Genomic DNA, 6,337 nt, shown 5'->3' with positions numbered 1-6,337 from the left:
GAAACTTTCATCTGAATGATTTTTATGAACATAGGCTTGATAACTTTTATTAGGACTTATGATGTGAAAATTGCTTTCCTTTTTCATCCCCATCTCACAAGAATTTAAACTTAAGGTCTGAAGTTCCCGAAAAACGGTTTTTCGGTTCTTCGGTTTTTCGGTATTTTTCGGGGAATCGAAAGGAATCGAAGGTTTCGGCTCTTTATCAGAATCGGAATCGAAATTTACCGAAATTTCGAATCTTGCCTAAAATAAGGAATCGAAAAGAACCGAAGTTATCGGTTCCTTATCAAATTAGGAACCGAAATTTACCGAAGGTACCGTTTTTCGGTAATTCCAGTCTCTGAAATGAATCACAGTCTTAAAGTCTACTACAAAGAGCTAAAAAAAGGAAACTTGTACTTGAATCACCAATGAAAAAATCACCAATGAAAAAAAACCCTATATATGATGCATCTAAAGATTTATTTAATACTGAACCTAGTGATAGTTCTACTAGCGTAGCTTATAGCAGTGCTAGTAGTAGTCGCAAGGGCAGCAAGGACAGTGTCACTGATCTCACTGATAGTGATTTAGAATAACTGTATTTTTCAATTGTATTTCAACTGTATTTTTGAAAATAAAAATTAAAAAAATTCAAGTTTTTCAATTCTTAGTAACAATTTCGATTCTTTGTAGCATTTTTGATTTTTTGCGATATTTCCCGCTAAGAACCGAAATTGGAACCAAAATTCCAATTTCGGTTCTTAGCGGTTCTTAGCAATTCCAAAATTCCCGCTAGGAATCGAAAAGAACCGAAGTTATCGGTTCTTTAGCAGAATCGGAATCGAAATTTACCGTAATTTCGATTCTTTCTTAAAATAAGGAATCGAAATTTACCGAAATTTCGAATCTTGCCTAAAATAAGGAATCGAAAAGAATCGAAGTTATCGGTTCCTTATCAAATTAGGAACCGAAATTTACCGAAGGAACCGTTTTTCGGTAATTCCAGTCTCTGTTTAAACTCAATTTTGTAAAAGACTTGTTATTGAAGCTTTTTTCACAAAATAATACTTTTGCAGGTTAAACCTGACATTTCAAAATTTGTTGGATAATTTTTCTAGGTATACATACATATATACATACATACATATATACATACATACATACATACATACATACATATATACATACATACATACATACATACATACATACATACATACATACATACATACATACATACATACATACATACATACATACATACATACATACATACATACATACATACATACATACATACATACATACATACATACATACATACATACATACATACATACATACATACATACATACATACATACATACATACATACATACATACATACATACATACATACATACATACATACATACATACATACATACATACATACATACATACATACATACATACATACATACATACATACATACATACATACATACATACATACATACATACATACATACATACATACATACATACATACATACATACATACATACATACATACATACATACATACATACATACATACATACATACATACATACATACATACATACATACATACATACATACATACATACATACATACATACATACATACATACATACATACATACATACATACATACATACATACATACATACATACATACATACATACATACATACATACATACATACATACATACATACATACATACATACATACATACATACATACATACATACATACATACATACATACATACATACATACATACATACACACACATAAATTGTCACGACTAAAACATCCCCAAACTATAACACTTCTCCATCATATTTAGCAATAGGTAATTTATACTTTGAATTGTGCCCTACTGGACGTCTAGTCTAACGACCAAAATTCCATCAACACTGAATAGCATAAACTTTGATTTGTCAGAGAAAAGGAAATTTGACCTATTGACCTGTTGAAAGATTTATTCTGGGTTTCAAACTTCTTACAGATATCAACGATTTCTTAACTGGACTGCGGCCATACAGATTATTTTGACGTAATCAATGTTTAGTTGATTTGACGCTATAGTTTGTGCTATGAAACTGATGGGAATAAAGTCACATTATCAATAGCAAAGCTATTGAAAACAAACCAAGGTTTGTTTTCAATAGCTTTGCTATTGATAATGTGACTTATTCCTGGTTTTGAAGCGGCATAAAGCTCTGAAATCTATCTGTGAGACATTTTTTCCACAGCTTTTATAATTAATTTCTTTATTTCATTTGAAACTTCCTTAGCCTTTTCCGTGCTTTTTAAATATCACGAAGTACTTGAATTATAAAATTTTACAATTATTTCAACAATTAACTATAACTCACTGTTTTTAAAGTATCTCTTAATAATACTTTGAGATATTTAATTGAAATTGGTTAACACTCAACATGATTTTAGGAAGTTTTCTGATGAAAAAACTACCCCAACGGGGAAATCATCTATTTTCTAGTAAAAGTTTTACAAAATTTGGATGTGTTGGTGATGAGAATACAGATAGAGAATAGGTAGATCGAACAAAAATGTAGCCCCGGTATGGCGCTACTCGACTTTCTCCCCCCCCCCCCCCCCTTCCCTAATTTTATGATTGATTCTGATAGAGAACATTATGCTGATTAAGAATCGCTTAAAAACATGGGTCTCAAAGTTAATGGAAAGTGCTCTAAACTGAAGTTAAAAGTGCAAAATTATACGACAAATACCTAATATTCGCCATCTTGATTAATGATTTTTTTTGTCTAAAAGTTATCTTTTTAAAGTACACTCAACCTGGTTTTTATCTTATTATAATGAAGACTTCGAATAATAGAACATGAGAATTCATTCACGTTTAAATTATCACGCCAACTTGCTTTAACTAGGATTCTTACTTTGGTGTCTAGAATAACTTTTAAAGTTTTTATAGAATAAATTGAAAAATTCTTTTATTGATTATATACTAAAATGAATTTTAAAAAAAGTCATCCTCGAACGAGGATGATTTGCAAAAAATTAGGGTAATTGGAGCTAAACCAACCCCGCCCCGACCCCTAACACCCCCCTTCCTAGAACTACGTCTTCCTTAATCATAAAAATTTTTTTTTGTTCTATCATAAACTAGGTTCTTTCAACAGATTTCAAATTTCATCAAAAAATCTCTTTTCGTTTAAGATTTATAACCATACAAAGCTTAAAATTATCCCCTGAAAAAACTTTTTTTGATGTTATTTAAAATCTGTCGATTGATTTTGATCTAGTTTAATATACAACAAGCAAATAGTTGAAAAGGGTTTTAAGGAAACATACCCTAGGGGAGGGCTATTAGGGGTCGAGAAGGGTTTGGTACAACTATTTATTACAGTAATAAAAAAAATTCCTGCTCTTTACGGCTAGATTATGATTGATATTTTACATTTCAAAATCATACTAAACGTTTGTTCATAGGAAGTTTAATATTTTACTTTTTACAAACTACATTCCTGCAAATAGAAAGCTACTTTAAAAGTAATTGTAGTTGTAAGCAACAACCGCGTTTTTTAGCGCTTCTATATAGTTTGGACTATGCTTTCCAACTTTTCTCATTCGCCAAAACTGATTGAAATCCTGAAGAATGGATTCGAGAGCTTTTTCGGTCCAGTAACCTTAGCCTATAGAATGTAAGAAGTACAAAAGAAATGCAAGTTTATTTAATAAATACTCGTCACAATTTATGCAAAATTACGATTTAACTGTTAAAATAGAGTATTTAATTACGGAAATTATAAATTTTTTTTATCAAACTTAAAAGTTATTTTTCATACCGAAGACTGTTGATGAATTCGATAATATGTTGCTCAATTATGTGTACCTTCAAAGGAATTGTAGCCCTTAGATTTCTATAGCTTGTAGAGAACTCCTCTAAATCTTTAACATATGCGGAGCTTAATGATTTTCCAAAACAACCATGGACTATTTTTTCAAAATCTTTAACTACCTTAATGTATTTGGAAGCGGAAACTCCAAGGCTAGACTCCTGAAAAAACAGTTCAAAGCTGTCTATGTTTTTAAGCAACTTATTGCAAGCATTGCCTTCCAAACGATGCTAGCCTTGGTAGGACACTCTGCAGATGTTTATCTTAGACAGATATTGGTTAATAAGCTGTAACCCACACTCTTTGTTGTCAAACTAATTTTTTTCAATCTCTTTTAAAATTTTCTAATCATTTTGTTGCTCTCAATCAGTTTAATATTGAAATCAGATTCCACACTTTTCCGTCCTGCCTCACTTCTCAGAAATTGTGCAACTTCAATCATGTTGCAATTACTTAAAAAACCTAAGAAATTATTACAAAAATTGGCTTTAAACTCATAACAAATTTACTTTTAAAACCATTTTTAAGCAACAAAAACTTACCTGGAATGTAGTTTTAATTGAAGTTTGTTCAATTTATCTAAAGAAAAGAAAGGTATCTTAATCTCAGTCCTTCCGAAAGAGACAGTGAATTGCTTCGGACCAAAAATTTTCAAAGGAAAGGTGTTCCCTGAGTCATTTGTGCTGAGATCTTTCATAGAACTGGACAGAGCTTTTCCTTGCGTTGTTGGGGATGTTAATTTTACAATGGCTGTCAACTTCTTTTGTCTTTCTAATTTCGTACAGGGATGTGGAACTCCTTGCCCCACTTGGGCATAGCAATCTTGACAAGTCTTTCTGCAGGTTTATTTAAAAGATCTTCAGCGCCTTTGTAAACAAGTTTTCCCGACACGCATTTAACCATAGGGGCAAATATTTTTTTCATTTTTGATTTGCGCCCATTTTCACAAATAAAACATTCACATTTTCTCCCTCTATTAATTCAGGTCTAAATTTTATAGCATATGTATAGCAACTAAAATAACTAAAATAACGAAACTAAATTTAACTAAAGTAAATTAAACATCAATATTGTTATAATTACCTTCATAAAACGGCAGCAAAGTGAAGTAATGAACATTTCGAGCAAAGCGTGGTAGGAAGATCAGAGTTATCCGCTGAATAATCTTTCCAGAATATAGTTTTGATAAGGTTTGAGTAGTCATTTTTATTTTTATTTAGATTTAAATAAGTTGTTTTAGCATTATTTATTGGTCTTAAATACTTGTCTTTCCTAAAACAGTAAATGCAAAATTTTTTAACAAAATCACTATTTTCTTTTGCATGTTTAGGCATTTTAAATGAATGCTCCAAATAAAAACTTCTGATATGGATTGATAATATTGGCATGATATATCGGTCATATCAATCAAATATCAATATAATGGCCACAAACATGCTTTCAGTTCGTATGTCAACGTGCGTAATAAGTTTTTATGCAACGGTTAACAATTAGCAACTGCTAGCTTTTACTAATTGTTAATAATTAAAGGTTGTTTTGCTCTGTTTTTATTTTAATAAAAATGTAAATAAAAAGTAATGAAAATTACATATCCTACTGTAAGCTTCAATGTTAAACAAACATTTTAAAGATTTTATAAAAAAATTGATAAATCTATCACAAACATTTCTGAAAAACTAAATACAGGGGCATGGGCATGATTTTGTGGTGTTCGAAACGATCCCCCGAATCCCCCCTAAGGTATGATTCTTAAAAAACCCTTTTCAACTTTGCTTGTTTTATATTAAATTAGATCAATATTCATAGACAAATTTCAAATTATATCAAAAAAAATTTTTTGTTTAAAAGTTAAGACCATTGAAATTTTTTCCAGGGGGTAATTTAAGCTTTGCATGGTTATAAATCTTAAACAAAAAGAGATTTTTTGATGAAATTTGAAATCTGTTGAATGAACCTAGTTTATGATAAAACAAAAAAAAAAATTTTTTTGCAAGTCATCCTCATTCGACACCAGTATCAACATACTAGAAACTTGAGTATGCACCATGCCTTTTAGTTACCTATCTTGAACAACAAAATTCCTGGGTACTCCCCTAAAATATGTGATTTCTCCCCAGGCCCCCACTAAAAAAAGTTGTCGTTTACATTTTTTGAATGAAGAAATGTTTTTCAAAAATATAATTTCTGGGGATGTGTTGCAAGGTCTAAGTGCATGTTCCTATGCACCTTGTAAAATTATTTATGAGCAAAGTATATATTTTTAAAACTATGGGCTTTTTTTTAAAACTTCAAGATAACCCCCCCCTCCCCTCATAAAAATTTATTTTCATTATGTCTGTCATACAAAAGGAATGTTTCAAAATAATTTTTCTGTTTTTTCATTTATCAACATGTCATAGCTCTTCAAAAACCAACCAACAAACACAATAGCCCTAATGC

The sequence above is a fragment of the Hydra viridissima genome, unplaced genomic scaffold, assembly GCF_058129835.1.
Source record: "Hydra viridissima isolate aposymbiotic clone 2 unplaced genomic scaffold, HvirCarnegie_v1 scaffold_1, whole genome shotgun sequence".
NCBI lineage: Eukaryota > Metazoa > Cnidaria > Hydrozoa > Anthoathecata > Hydridae > Hydra > Hydra viridissima.
The sequence above is the reverse complement of the archived record's forward strand: the minus strand, read 5'-3'. Positions refer to the sequence as shown.